This window comes from Peromyscus maniculatus, chromosome 9 (genome assembly GCF_049852395.1).
Source record: "Peromyscus maniculatus bairdii isolate BWxNUB_F1_BW_parent chromosome 9, HU_Pman_BW_mat_3.1, whole genome shotgun sequence".
NCBI lineage: Eukaryota > Metazoa > Chordata > Mammalia > Rodentia > Cricetidae > Peromyscus > Peromyscus maniculatus.
In genome coordinates, this window is record NC_134860.1 from 96,939,109 (window position 1) to 96,955,126 (window position 16,018).

General features: G+C 43.8%; 1 long non-coding RNA gene across 1 annotated transcript; it reads right to left on the reverse strand.

Annotated features, from left to right (window-relative positions):
- Nucleotides 1-13,166: 13,166 nt before the first annotated feature.
- Nucleotides 13,167-15,932, reverse strand: LOC121832395 (uncharacterized). Its single transcript, XR_006076053.2, has 2 exons — nt 15,645-15,932; nt 13,167-13,526 (listed from the first exon to the last, which is right to left on the reverse strand). It is a non-coding gene; the product is annotated as an uncharacterized LOC121832395 (long non-coding RNA).
- Between the last annotated feature and the right edge of the window lie 86 nt (nt 15,933-16,018).

Sequence of the window (16,018 nt, forward strand, 5' to 3'; positions counted from 1 at the left end):
ATAATGGAGTCTTTTCTCTGAATTTGCCAAATACAAATAGACTAGACATTGTGAATATTAAAAAAATAATAATAAATATACAAATTTCATTTAAAGTTTATTATAAAAACATACTGTAAAAAATAGCTAAATAGCCGGGCGGTGGTGGCGCACGCCTTTAATCCCAGCACTCGGGAGGCAGAGCCAGGCGGATCTCTGTGAGTTCAAGGCCAGCCTGGGCTACCAAGTGAGTTCCAGGAAAAGGCGCAAAGCTACACAGAGAAACCCTGTCTCGAAAAAAAAAAAAAAAAAAAAAAAAATAGCTAAATAAACAAAACCGTGTGTGCAACGTGGCTGCTAGGGTGCTCACCTAGCATGCAGAAAGGCTTCAGCGCCACAGGGCACATAACTGTCACCCCTCCATTTCAGGAGGCCCAGCAGCCCTGGACACATTAGTTCTCTTCTCGATGATTAATTACTTTAAAATAATGTCAAAAGCTTATATAGCCCGCAATCTCAGTGCTTCGGAGGCAGAAGCAAGAAGACTGATGTAATTTTAAGGCAACTTGGTTTTATATCTCAAAATGAGAATGAGAAAGAGGGACAGAGGGAGAGAGGGAGGGAGAGAGGGGGGAGGGGGGGAGGGAGAGAGAACACCAGCATATTCTATTCCATGGAAGTCCCTGCCATTCCTGTTACATCTTACTCACCACCTTGTGACTAGGTAGATAAGTCTAGAACACTGGGGGCAGGGCAGGGAAGAGGATTAAGGCCCATCTGACCTTCACCCAAAACTATGTCCTCCAATTTAGCACTTTCTTCCGAAGTAAGGTGGTATTTAAAACTTGTTCTCTCTTATCTTCCTTATCTATGTATCAGACCCGGCTTCTTTGGAAGAGAGAGGAATAAGGGGATGTACTGAGCCCCTCACGTGGCCACGATTGTAAATACTCTGCCTTTTTTTGTGTGGTAAATGAGATCTCTGTGTATCTTGGAATCTTGATATGTTGAAAAAATGTGTCCTTTACCTTTCCTGGCCCTGAGATTCCTCTCCAGTCCTTGTTCAAACAGAGTGAGCTTGCTTCCTTCTCCCAGAAGACTTCGAAGACTAATGTATTTGAGCAGAAAGTCCTTGTCACTTTGAGAGCTCAGGGGGTATTGGCAAGCTCCAACAGTGAAACTGTATATATTTTTAAGTTCCAAGTATTTTTCTGAACAAATAGGTGAAAGAAATGACTTCTCTACTTATTTTCCTTTTGTGTTTGTTCGGCTTTTGGGATAAGATCTCTCTCTCTCTCTCTCTCTCTCTCTCTCTCTCTCTCTCTCTCTCTCTCACACACACACACACACACACACACACACACACACACAAAATTATTTTGATGTAACTTCACACTTTGCCAAAAGTTGGAAGAACCTCTAAAGCAATGCTTTTCCTTTGGCCTGATCCTCCGAACATTAGCATCCCGTGGTGTTTTGGTTTCCTTGAGCCTGTAGTGAGCACTAATTTACAGATATCATTCCTATTTCTGCTAAAGGTTTTTACTTTCGTACTTTATTAGGTTTTTCATTTATTAGGTGGCTTTTTGTTTTTGTTTTGTTTTGTTTTGAGGGGAGGGCGGGGGCAGGTAAGCACGTCATGGTGAATTCGTGGACACCAGAGAACAACTACGGAATCGGTTCTCTCTGTCCTTTACCTGGGTTCCGGGGATCCGACTAAGGTCATCAAGTTTGCATCAAGGGGTGGCAAATGCCCTTATCCCCCGAGCCATCTCACAAAAGCTGCTGCTGAAAGTTACAATAAACATTTCCTAAAAGGGACATTTTCTTACACAGGCGCGTAGGTGGTTGACATCAGGAAATTAGCATTGGTACAATACTATTATCTAATCAAGATGTTCTTCAGATTTCACCCATTGTCCTATTGATGCCCTCTGTTGCCCAAGAGAACTCCAGATTATTCATGAAAGAGCCTGCCAAGTCTTCCAATCTCTTCTAATCTAGGACAGTTCCTCAGTCTTCCTTTATCTTCCGTGGCTTGTTTTGCAGAGCTCAGATCAGCTATTTTGTAAACTTTCCCTCGGTCACATATCCCTTTGATCCCTCTCCTCCAGTGTTCACTCTGTCTCCTGGAGCTATGTGAATAAAGTCCTCCCCTTTTTATGCCTTCTTCTAGCCTACCTCTGCATAGAAGGGAGCACATGAGCACCCAGCCTTAGTTCTCCATCCTTGAAGAGGGATAATTATACCTACATCACAGGCTAGGAAGAAGATGAAAGCAAGCGCGACATATTTAAAAAGAATTCACCCGATGCGTGGCAAGGTCACCCGTTTCTCTTATGCTTTGGTTTCTCAGTTCTTTTTTTCTTTCTTTTTTTTTTTTAAAAGATTTATTTATTTATTATGTATACGGAAGAGAGTGCTAGATCTCATTACAGATGGTTGTGAGCTACCATGTGGGTGCTGGGAATTGAACTCAGGACCTCTGGAAGAGCAGTCTGTGCTCTTAACCTCTGAGCCATCTCTCTAGCCCCGGTTTCTCAGTTCTTTATTACCAATGGGTCACACTTACATAAAAGGTGTAATTCCACGTGGCTCTAAAACCCGGGCTCTAGAACTCAGGAGACTAGGTTCAGTAATTGGCAACACCATCAAACTGCTCACTACTGCTAACCCTGTGCTCTGTCAAAGCACTTGTTGATCTGTCCCCGCTATATACAGGCTCCACTCACATTGTTCAATCCATCTGCATGTCCGGGGCAGAGAAGTCAAGACACTAGACTTAAAAAGTAAGAGAGCTGGAACCAAATCCCAAACTGATTTTATAGAATAAAAAACAAAACAAAACCTTTTCTCTCTTACTATGGTTCACTTCTGCTCATTGTTTTGGTGGTGGTGTTTGTTTTTTGAGACAGTTTCTCTGTGTAGCCCTGACTGTCCTGGAACTTGCTCTGTAGACCAGGCTGGCCTTGAACTCACAGATTCACCTGCTTCTGCCTCTCAAGTGCTGGGATTAAAGGCGTGTGCCACCCCCACTGCTCATTGTAGATCAGGCTGGCCCAGAACTCACAGAGATCCACCTGCCTCTGCCTCTGGGATTAAAGGCATACACGGCCACATCAGGTGCCTGTCCTTGATTTTGTCATCCCACCAAACTAGCTTTTCTTTCTAGATAGAATTTTGTGTGAAGTGAGATATGGTGGCAGGTACCTGTGATCCTGAGAGTGTGGGGTGGAATACGAGGATCAGAGACTCAAGGTCAACCTCTTCTATTTGGTCCTATTGAGGCCAAGCTGAACTACATGAAACCCGCTCTCAGAAAAACAGACAAACAGAAAACAAAATTAACTGACAAAATAATAAAATGAACTGTGTGATTTTTATTACAAAATAATAAAGTCCTCCTGTGTTTTCTTTCAGATCATGAATAAAAATAATAACAGAACCTCTTGTGAGAGAGAAAAATGTTGACGATTTCTTGTAGTTCAAACTCAATCAATCCCTGAGCATACTTTTCCAAATCACTATAAATAAACTTTATTGGCTTGTGGACTAATTCATCTGTTACCATCTTATCCACAAGAGGAACTGAAGACACTCCGCCCCCTAATACCTCTGGCGTTCCCTGGGGCTACAAGTCTGAGTCCCATTGCAGAAAGGGGGGGGGGGCAGGAAGAGCTTCTCTTAGCTCAGGCCAACTTGTGACTAGTGAACTGATGTTGATTGCTGGTGATTGCTGCCTTTCTTCTTACAAATGCACTCTTGAGGCTGGGAATTAGAGTGGGTGCCTAGCATGAGCAATTTCAGAGCCCAGGGTTCAATTCTCCGTACCCCACACAAACAAAACCCAACTCTTTAACCATCTATTCTAGAAGCTCCCTACAGGTGGACTCAATAAGGGGCAGTTTGCCCAATCTGCTCCCTTCCAGACAACATCCTTGAGCCTAACCTAAGGAAGTGTGTGCTTCTAAGATAGGTGTTTCCTCTAAAGGAGAAAGAAAATTAAACCTAGCATTTATTAACTGTTGTGGTCACTACATTATTTGACTTTTGCCACAATCTATGCAAAAAGATTCTGTCTTACAGATGAGAATATTGTGGTTTGGAAAAATTTAAACTTGAAGCAAATCATGGCCGAACAAACCTGTTGATTCCCGCTCCTGAAATAGGAAGATCGAGAGTTCAAGGCCAGCCGTGGTTCCACAGTGATCGAGGACAACATAGATTACATGAGGAAAAGGAAGGGGGCGGAGAGGGGCTGGAAAAGGAGATGTTCAACCTTAACAAAACAACAAAAGTTCTCAGTGGTGAAACTTACAGTCTCAGAATGGTATTTTTTTCCCCCAAACTCCTTATGCTATAGTATTTTAGGCACTCTACTGTTCTTGACTGTTCATTAGTAGCAAATGCATTGAGGAGAAAGCCAGTTGGCTTTTCCACCTAGCCAAGTGTGCACTGCCTGACCAGAAGGGAACATTCCCAGAGTGTTTTCAAAGCAAACCAGTTCCTCTACTAGCCTCGGGACAAGGTATTTCTCCTGTCAAGTGTTTGACATATGTACATACTGTTCCGTGAGTCTCATGGAGATTTAAAGAGCTTGGACAAAGGAAAAAAAAATTTAACTCTCTTGAGCCACAAAATTTGCTTCACGATGCATATTTAGTATAGGCAATAAAAAGATACTAAAGGTTTTTGGTGGTGTATTTTTTTTTCCTTGATTTTGTTTCATCTTCTTGGTTGTTTAGCGATTCAGTCAGGTTTAAAGATATGAATTCTTATTTAAATTCAGACATAATCATCTAGTGCTCTAGTAAATACAGAAGGCCTCCTCCTGTCCTGGGGTGTCATTGGGAGGCACTGTTAGGCTTGCTGAAAAGTGCAGGCAAAGCTCTAAAAGTTGTTAGGAATCTTCTCGGGGGCCTTTTACCTAGAGAACTTCAAACTAAACACAAATTCCGATTTTCCCTAACCAAAGCCTGTTGGTTTTCAGGTAATGTGTTGTTTGGGGTTTTGCCTTCCATTGTTTCTGACAATTGTCAAACAATCGGCTTTGGGTAAAGGACAGAGCTCTATGAAAAATATAGGCTGACCTCTCTCTTGCAACACTTGGGTTACTAAAAACTGCATTTGTTAAGTTTTCCCCTTCTAAAAAAAAAGCTGTTCCTTAGCATAATTTTGGGAATGGACAGTACGCCTAGATTTGAGCCCTTTGGCGAACCGTCTGATCATGGAGCCCCAAATTAGCCCACAGCCATAGCTGTTTACGTAGTCAAGGTGTATTTGTTCTGTTTGAAGATACTTCAAAAATAACAATTGTAAATGAGATTACTGCTTTGATCAGGGAACCTGAATCTTTTGTTTGACCATGAATAATTGGTCTTTGTAATGTTAATGCCTCTTTTAAGGAATGACTATCAGATCTGTAAATGCAACTTAATTACAGGCAAGAAGTCTCCGAGGGAATCTGTGACGGCATTTTATGGAAGGTCTTCTTTACTTTTCCTTTAAATCTAATTAGAGTAGAAAGATACTTTAGTGCAAGCAAAAAAAAAAAAAAAAAACAAAAAAAAAAAAACTATAATTATTCCCATTGTCAGGCATGTTCATGGAGGTCAGGAGACATCATATTCAAGGATAGGATTAAAATCTTTAGATTGTTTGGCTTTTCTCATAACACAGGATGGTACAAGCCGCACCATCTGCTTGCTAACCTGTCTGCTTTAACTAGGCTGGCAGTTAGAAAGTCTGTCTTCCCAAGACTTCACACTGGAAGTTCCAGGTGAGAACCCATGATTTAAACAGGCACGGGTTCCCATCACTCGTCTTAAAAATCAAAACCAACTAAATAATCTGATCACAGCGTGTGGAATGATGGAAAGGTTTTGCAAACCCTCCTCTGTGGATTTGGAGTCAGCCTGCTGTTTTCGTTGTTTCTGTGAGATGTATGTGGGTACAGGTTAGAGAGATGTTGCTGAGGATGTGAGGAAACTGGCTTGCTACACAGCAGATAGAGCAATGTGAGATACGGGGAAGAGTTTCTTAACCACACCCGGGAGGTGGCATTTTATGAAATGCTGTGTGGGGAAGCCTGGGTGCAGAGTGAGGCCTCTTCTGAGAGGAGAACATTTCAGCGGGTCACATTTGGTCTTTTTCATCATATGAAGTCCATCTTGGACACCAGTCAGCCATCTACTAGGTACTGCCCATTCCCTTTCACACTGGACAGCCTTTTTCTCAATATTGTGTTCACATTTCAACTCACCATTCAAAAGCTCCCCCTAGGGAAAATGGGATCTCTGAGATTTAGATTTCAGCTCTACTGAATAGCCTCACCCACAGTCATGTCGTGTTTTTCTCCCTTTCCTAATTACAGCCACAATTAGCTTTACAGCATGGCATTCATTCCAAGCAGCAGAGAAGAGAAGCAGTCACCCTGTTTACTTGAAGCTGGGAGAGTGTGTGCCTAGCTTTGTTCTCTCCCCAGCTTAATCTAAAAACTCTGCTAGGTGTCATCCCACACACTGGTGTGACTGATCCTGTCTCAAAAGCCCTCCCTCACGGAGTTAATTCAGTTGTCATGGAAAACCCTCTACATTCTATGAGATCAAGGCAAAAGTCGAAATGAGCCATTTTAGACTTAATAAAGGTGGCATATTTCATTTACATTTATTGAGAGGATAGAGTCTTTTTATATATGAATGATTTTTAAAATCTGTTCATTTACTCTGTTAATGTCACAGAGGAAATCTCAAAACTGCTTTGGCTCGTCCTTGCCAATTAGGATGGCAGAGGGGCCCCTTGTACATGGTTCTTTTGCAGTAACAGAGGAAAGCAAATTATGAAATGGACAAGTTAGTTACGTTTGAAAATAAACTGCATCTCACCCCGGGAAATTAGGTTCTGGGCAATTTTGCATTGCAACATGAACATGTCATTAGTTTTAATTTTCCACAACACAGATTTTAGGGTAATTTGCTTTCATTAGAATAAAGCAGTTTCTCCACTTCTGCAACATTATCGTTCCACAGCACTCCTCACCATTATAGGGCTTTAAAAAATGTTTTTAACCTCCGTTTCCCCCTTAATTTGTAAGAATAGCCTTGATTTTCCTAAAAATGTAAATATTATGGTAAAAGATCTTTGCATCCAGCATGAGGACGCCAGGCAAAGGGATCAAAGCCATCTTCCAGCCCAAGCATCCTAAGACCACGGAGGCAAACTGTACCTTCAAGGAGCAAAGCGTCCATATGTATTCCTCTATTGTAAAATGCGGTTATTGTAGAGAGGGAGCAATGTTCAGTTACACATTAACCAGTAGGGTCATTTCTTGTAGCAAAGGCAAGGTCTACTGATCAAGTCATATTTCTTAGTAGACAGGAGGCTCACTACCCAGGGAAGCTCAAGCAGGAAGCCACTGCATTATGGGATGTCCTGATCTGTCTAAGCCATCCACATGCTTAGCATGATTTGGACATCATCAAATGTGTATCTTCAGTTTTTGGGTAATTTACTGACTTTTTAGCTAATTCTCTGCTGACTCCAATGTGCATTCTATGTAGAATTAATCAGTTGTTCCATATTCACTATGAGATAGGGAAATTATTAAAAGAAAATGAACGGCATAGTCACTTGTGTTACAAAAGTGTCTATAAACCAGGTTCCCAGCATGTCCTGTGGTTTCTTTTCAAACTTAAATAACTTTTCTATGTACCCTTATCTCCTGGGTACTTCCTGTAAGCTTCATGTATTATGCAATCGAGCCCATAAATATAGGTAGAAGTTAACTTGAATGGCTCCAGTGGACTTAAGCACACACATGGAGTTAAAGCTTTATTGCCATTTCTGCTATAAACCTCTCCCTTTTCTTAAAGAGATTGGCCAAGCCATCATAAAAATGTATTATGGCCTGTAGCTTTGCGAAACCTGAGCTTCTAAGAAGTGACTTGCCTCCTTAAACATACTGGACTTTGGCTCGGAGTCGCAGCACAGTATGTGAACATGCTGTTTGTTACACGTCAGGATGGTGTGTGCTTGGATACTGTGAGTTACAGGCCTGAGACAGCAGCTCTGTTAATTAACCACACACACACCCCCCCACACCCCCACACACACCCACACCCCTCCACACCCCCCACACCCCCCCACACTCCCCCACACCCCTCCACACCCCCCACATACCCCCCCACACCCACACACACACCCACACACCCCTCCACACCCCCCACATACCCCCACACACCCCCACACCCCCACACACACCCACACACACACCCACACACACACCCACACCCCCACACCCCCCACACACACCCCCACACACACCCACACACCCCAGTTTTTGTTTTTTTATTTTTATTTTTATTTATTTTTGAGTCAGGGTCCCATGTTGCCTGGACTGGTCTTGAACTGGATTCGTAGCTAAAGATGACCTTGACCTATGACCCTCCTGCAGCCACCTCCCGAGTGCTGGGTTTGGCGGCATGCACCACCGGCACCTGCCTCCTGTTCTTCTTCTTTCTAAAAATCATTCTGGAAAATGGACACAGCTCCGTTGATGACGTGTGCCTGGAGGCAGACACAAAACTGTTTAAAACACTTCACTAAGTAAACAAGGAAACGGAAAACAGGTTGTCTTGGGGGCTGACTAGATGGCTCCCTCGGTGAAGGTGCTGGCCACTAAGCCTGAAGACCTGTTTTCCGTCTCTGGGGTCCATGTGGTGGGAGGAGAGAAAGGACTCCCACAAGTTGTTCTCTGACACGTGCACACACACACACACACACACACACACACACACACACTCCTCTACATACATAAATAAATAAATGTAATGATAACTGGATAACTGAAACTTGCCGGGTCTGGTGGTAAAAATAGCAAGACTCTATTTTGAAGTTCTAAATAGTGTACAGAACTCACTGCTCCTCACTGGGGTTTTCTAATGTTAACATATACATAACCGTTATGCAACAATTCAAACCGGGAAAATAGGATACTATAGTTTTCTCTAAACCGTGACCTCACTTGAGGTTTCCACTTGGTTTGCCAATGGACTTTGTCTGGCCCTGGGCCCGATGCAGGGCCCCACACTGTGCTTTACCACAAGACTTTCTAACCAAAGCAATTCTTTCATCTACTTTTGCCTTTTTTGTTTGTTTGGTTGGTTGGCTGGTTTCTTGAGACAGGGCTTCTCTGTGTAGCCCTGGCTATCCTGGAACCTGCTCTGTAGACCAGGTTGGCCTCTAACTCACAGAAACCCGCCTGCCTCTGCCTCCTGAGTGCCGGGATTAAAAGCGTGCACCACCACCACCACCCAGCTCACTTTTGCCTTTTTTAACTTGGCATTTTGGAGGGTCTGTGGTGACTTATAGTATCTTACAGAAATATACCTCCAATAGGGGCTGCAGAGGTGGCTCAGGACTTTGGAGCACTAGTTGCTCTTCTAGAGGACCCAGGTTCAATTCCAACCACCTACATGGAAGCTCACAACTGTCTGCAACTCCAGTTCCAGGGGACCCAAAGTGCTCTTACGACCTCCATGAGTACCAGGCATGAGCATGGTGCACAGACATACATGTAGGCAAAACACTCAGACACATAAAAAAGGAAAGAGAAAGAAAGACATACACCTGCATCGGTGTGTATGTCTCATTTTTTTTCTGACGATTTGACTGAGATTGTTTATTGAGATTCATTTCTATTATTAATGATGTATATGGTTGTTTTGTACGTCTGAGGGTATGTGTGCGCAAATGAGTACAGTTACCCTTGGAGTCCAGAAAGGGTGTCGGGTCTCCTGATCAGGAGTTGCCACGGTTGTGAGCCACCTGGCGTGAATGCTAGGAACCCAATTAGAGTCCTTTGCAGGCGCTTTGCACCCCTTAATCACTGAGCCTCTTAAGCTGCCCTCACCAGCCTGAGGTTATACATTTGTTGTTAGATCACGAAGTGACACTTCATTTTTCTCAGGAGCTATATGATGATATTCACGTTTTGTTTTGTGGTGTTCACCGTATCACTTGGCTGATAAGTGATGCCTGTTATGGTTTTTCACTGAAAATTGTTTTTTTTTTTCCCTTTGCAGTGAATGGGCCTTGTAGGGGACATGGTGAGTCTGGGGGCTCAGTCAGCTTTGATTTTAGGTGTATGACTGCGTTCCAACCCAAGCCAGGAGAGTTCACCATTGACTTGTAAAATGCTTTCTTGGAGAGAAGTAGTTGGTCTAAGACTGGATGTGTTTCTAAGTTCCTCCATGTTGTAGTTTGGGTTCTAAGGCTCCAACCAAGTTTCTGTGTGGAAGGTTTGCTCCCTGGCTTCCAGCACTCTCTAGACTGGGATTAAAACTTGGGGGAGTGGGCCATGGAACAGTAGGTCATTGGGGTCCTGGGGGAGTAGGACATTGAGCAATAGGTCAATGGGGTCCTACCCTTGAAGGGTATAGGGAGACCCCAGCCTCTTCCTCTCTCTTTCTGCTTCCTGCTGCCCTAACTGGAGCGGACGTCTCTAATACATGTTCTCTACTGCTCTATGTTCGGCCTCACCATAGGCCCAGGAGCACTGGGGTGAAGCATGGGCTGAACCCTCTTTTGGGGTCAGAGGGGAGGATGTTGAGACTAGGTCTTTCTTTGTAGCCCTGGCTGACCTGGATCCATGGTGATCGGTGATCCTCTTGTCTCTGCCCCAGAGTGCTGGCAATTCAGGACTGTGCCACCATGCCTGGCTTGGAAATCTCTAAACCGTGAGCCAAACCGAACCATTTCTGGTTGTGATCTGTTGATCTTAGGTGTTTGGGCTCCAGTCCACAGCTGTTTTAATTTGCATCTCTCTAGTGTGAGGGAAGCTGGGGAGAGTCTCATGTTTATTGATCACTTGCCTGTCTTTCTTAGGTGAATCACTGTTCTCTCCCTTCCTCTTCTTTTCCCCCCTGCTCCTTTTCCTCCCCTCTTTTTAAGATGGGGATTTTTGTTACTTTTCACATGAACGTGTAATAACTGTACATTCTCCTTTATCTCCTTATTGTGCTGGTTGTAACACTCAAGGCTTCATACACACCAGTCAGGTGCTCCATTGACCTTACCCCCTTCTTTTTTTAAACCGGGTCTCACTGGATGGCCTGGAACTCACAGAGATCCACCTGCCTCTGCCTCCCAAGTGCTGGATTTAAAAACCTGTACTACCATGCTCCGATAGATTAAGACTTACTTTGTGTGTGTGTGTGTGTGTGTGTGTGTGTGTGTGTGTGTGTGTGTGTGTGTGTGTTTCTCATAGGATAACTTCTGAGAGTCCGTCCTGTCCCAAGGAATTGAACTTGCGTCTCCAGGCTTGTTTGGTAAATACTTTTACCAGGTGAGTCATCTGACTGACCCCTCTATTGAGTTAGAAATGCCCCTCAAGTGGACCTTAGTGCATCCAGTCTTTACACAGCATGGACAAGTCAGGAGTGGATAACTGCACTGGGCAGTTTTCAGCCTGTGTTTCTCCCTAAGCCACTCCAGTTTCCTGAGTGGGTCCCCATTCAACTGTCCTATGTGCTGTTCTGTTTACAGAGGTTTGTGTTCTCCTCAAGGCCCATACAAGTATCCAAGTCCAGTCTTCCCTCATCATGCATAGCTTGCCCCATGGCAGTTACTTTGTATTCTGAGTGTGAGTGTGTGTGTGTGTGTGTGTGTGTGTGATGCTGTAAAGTCAGTGAGACCAGACACTGTTTCTGGAAGAGCCTTGCTGTACTATTGAAAATCACTTCTTCACAGGCGAATATCTAATCCTCCTTATAGATGAATTTCTAAATGGTCTTATACCTTATCTCCCCAACTCTGCAGATTCCAAATGTGCCGACTTCCTGTCTTTATTGCCTTGCTGTTCTGCCCTCTCATTGACTATCTCATTGGCCCAGCTACCTCACTTCCTTGCCACTGTCTGTACAGACCTCCAGGTCTCTATGGTTGGTACTGGGATTAAAGGCGTGTGTTACCACACTTGGCTCTGTTCCCTAGTATGGCCTTGAACACACAGAGACCCTGCCTGACTGACTTTGTTTACTTAAAATGGCTGGCCTTTCCCCCTGATCTCCAGGCAAGCTTTATTAAAGCACAAATAAAATCTCACCACATTTCAGCACACATAAAATATCCCTACACCTCCTTCTCTCAATCTATAGACAGTGTTGCAGATTCTTCCCATTGCGTTTCTTTCTTTCTTTTGGTTTTTTTTCGAGACAGGGTTTCTCTGTGTAGCTTTGTGCCTTTCCTGGAACTCACTTGGTAGCCCAGGCTGGCCTCGAACTCACAGAGATCAGCCTGGCTCCTCATTGTGTTTCTTCAGTCATCTTTGTGCACCTGTTTTTTGTTGAATGATGTCGTTAGCCCCTCAAAGAATTGTGTCTGGAGTTCTCATCTTCAACAATAAAGCTTTGATCGGGGTTAATGATTTAGTTGTTTGGGAAAGGCATCATGGCTCATGCTCAAAATCCCAACCATCTGGAAGCTGAGGCAGGAGGACTACTACAAGTTACAGACCAGTCTGTACACAGGGGGAGACTCTGTCTTTTTTTTTTTAAAGATTTATTTATTATTTATTTATTTATTTATTATGAACACAGAAGAGGGCGCCAGATCTCATTTCAGATGGTTGTGAGCCACCATGTGGGTGCTGGGAATTGAACTCAGGACCTCTGGAAGAGCAGTCGGTGCTCTTAACCTCTGAGCCATCTCTCCAGCCCGAGACCCTGTCTTTTACAAAAAGGAATAAGTCATATTTTCTGAACATTCTTGAGTGGCACAGGGTGATTTTTAGCTTTTTAAGTCGGAAAGGCCACTAAAGCCCAGCTTGCCCCTTGGGGTGTGCTTGAGGTGAGTCCTTGGTTTGGCCTCTCTAACACAATCACCAAGTTGAGTCGTAATGGAAGAACTCTGGCTCTACCCTTTTTCACAATTACAGTGTTAAACCTAATGAAGACTACATTAAGTCTGGAGATAGTGCAATCTATACTTTGCAAGTTCAAGCACAGTCTAGATTACGAGTAGTGAGCTTCAAGCCAGGTCAGGCTACATGGGAGACCCTGCCTCAAATATTTCCTCACTTTTAAAAGACAAGAATGCCACAATGTCCCTTCTGACATTTGATTTAACTGTGTGTGTGTGTGTGTGTGTGTGTGTGTGTGTGTGTGTGTGTGTGTGTGTACAGACACATGTGTACACGTGCTCTTTATTCAGACATGCATGGCAGAGATAGAGCTGGGAGATGACTACATCTGTAAATATAGCAAACATAGATTCATTAATGTGCTGCTTCTGCCTGGGATCCCTCAGACAGCAGCACTTGTACAATAGAGAAACAAAGGAAGGGTCTGGACTGCTTGAGGAAAACGATGCCTTTTAGCAGAGACTCAACTGCTTTTGTGGGTTGCTGATGGTTCTCTTCAACTGAACTGTGATGAATATAAATCTGTGATGTCTAATCCCAGACGGCAGGATCTGATGTTTGAAATAAATCAGTCTTTCTTACTTTTTACTTTTTGTTCTTTTCTTTTTGATTCAAAATTATTTCAAGCCTATGAAAAAAATTTCAAGACTATTATTAAAATTCTGTCATGTGCCTGTCTTCCAAATTCACCAATTAATACCAATTTGTCTCAGTGACTCTATTTCCTTGTCCCAGTCCATATAATGAACACACACACACACACACACACACACACACACACACACACACACACACTCCTACTTAATTTATAAATTAGTTGCAGATTCCATACCCTTTACCTATAAATATTTAAGGGTTATATCCTTAAAATAGAGGAATATTCTTTTTACATATTCAGTTGCATTATCAAGTTCAAACACATAGGATTGCAGCAGTATATATTATACTTACATTTTTATTTCTACCCCAATAATAATTTTTGACCCCCTTCCGTCTAAATGAAACTCAGGACTGACCATTCCTTTAAAAGGGGACATTCTGTAGATAAGCTCTATCTTCTACCACATTACATATCAGTGGGTGTGTACACGCTCATGTGAACGTGGTGCACTTGTGTGTACATGCCTGGAGGCCAGAGTTTGACATCAGGTGTTTCCCTCCTCATTGTTTCTTTTCTTTCTTTCTTTCTTTTTTTTGAAGCAGAGTCTCTCCCTGAATATGAGGCTCACTGGTTCGGCAAGACTAGTTAGTGCCCTCAGCCTAGCTTTTCACTTTACCACTGTGTACGTGTGTGTATTCCAGTGTGTGTGTGTGAGGGGGGAACAATGTGGGTGTGTATGCCAAAGCCAAAGGCTGGCCTTACTCTCCCCTTTACATGTTGGGGGGAGGTGGCTAGCTGAGCATGCTCTTCACTGTTCTGTCATCTGGCCAGCTTACTTGTCCTGATAATTCTGTCCACCTTTGGAGTCTGGAATTACAAGTGAACCTGCCACACCCTCCCAGCTTACACTTGGGCTTGGAGGACCTGAACGCCAGTCCTGACACGGGGACAGCAAGCGCTTTCTTTCCCCAGTAGGGGGCACCGCTCTCGCCCTGGACAGGCCATGCTTTTTACATAGATTCCAGGGACCCAAATCAGGTCCTCATGCGTGTGTGTGTGTGTGTGTGTGTGTGTGTGTGTGACTTTACCAACCACACTGTCTCCCCAGCCTCATGTTAACGTTCTTTTTTTGTTTGTTTGTTTTTTCGAGACAGGGTTTCTCTGTGTAGCTTTGCGCCTTTCCTGGATCTCACTCTGTAGACCAGGCTGGCCTCGAACTCACAGAGATCCGCCTATCTCTGCTTCCCAAGTGCTGGGATTAAAGGCGTGTGCCGCCACCACCCAGCTTTCAATTGAATTTTTAAAATTAAACTAATTTTAAGTACTGGGAAAGAGAACAGGGTCTTAGAAGACAGTGAGTCTTTCAGGATTTCACACACTACCTCTTTAAAGATTAGCTCCACTCTAGCTAGCTCTAGGGGCTAAGCATTTTGTCAAAACCCTGATTGGTGTCTTTGGGGGACATGGGCTCTCACATGGCCAGCTCTGGTTCAAAATGACGGTGTAACTAAGGAAATCTCTGAGTTCGAGGCCAGGCTGGTCTACAAAGTGAGTTCCAGAAGAGCCAAGGCTACCTAGAGAGAGAAAAACACTGTCTTGAAAAACAAAACAGTCTAGCTGAGTGGCCACAGGTGGAACTCCCTTTGTAATCCAGTGTAATCCAGATGCCTTGCATTCACCATCCTCCTGCCTCAGCCTCAGCTTCTCAAGTAGTGGAATGGTAGATATGTGCTCTTTGAGTGGCTTCAAAATCTATTACTTAGTGCTTTTTTCCCCCACCTCAGTGGGTATATGTGTATAAAACCTCTGTTTTTCATTTCCCTCTCCTCTAAACCTCCTTTACTTCCTGTCAAGATTTTTCCCTCTTCCTTTCCTTTTCCTAAAAAATATTTTTTATTATTATTTCAAATTACGTGTGTGTGTGTGCGCGCGCGTGTGTGTGTGTGTGTGCTTATATGTGATATATGTGTGTATGTGTGTGTTACTGTCCCATTGTTGGATATCTAAATTATTTCCAACACTATACACAAGTATATGTGTATAGTATATATCTTCTAGATGCACCATTATCTATCATTGTTTTAGATGGGGGAGGGGTCTTGCTATGTCACTCTGGATGAGCTCAGGTTGACCTTGAATTTTCACCTCTTCTCCCGGCGCTGCCTCTGGGTGCTGGATCTGCATCCGGATGCCCCCAGGCCTGGCTTATCTTCTTCAGGCCGTTCGTTCTTATTTTTTTTTTTTTTTGCCTTCTTCATACATGTTGATAAACGGTCCTCCCCCACAGTTGTCCACACCTCCGTGACCACAGCAGCGCGTGGCGTTGTGGCACTGGGAGTCCAGCACTGTTTTTACCCATTTCACCTGTGGATCCACGTCTGTACGGACGTCTGTTTCCTGTGAACCGTGCACAGAGCCGGGAGCACCCCCCCTCCCCCCGCAGGCTGCACCCCCAGCCTGCTGCCATTACCGCTTTTGTCATAGCAAGGCTGGCAGCTGGCTCATTGTGATGCTGATGA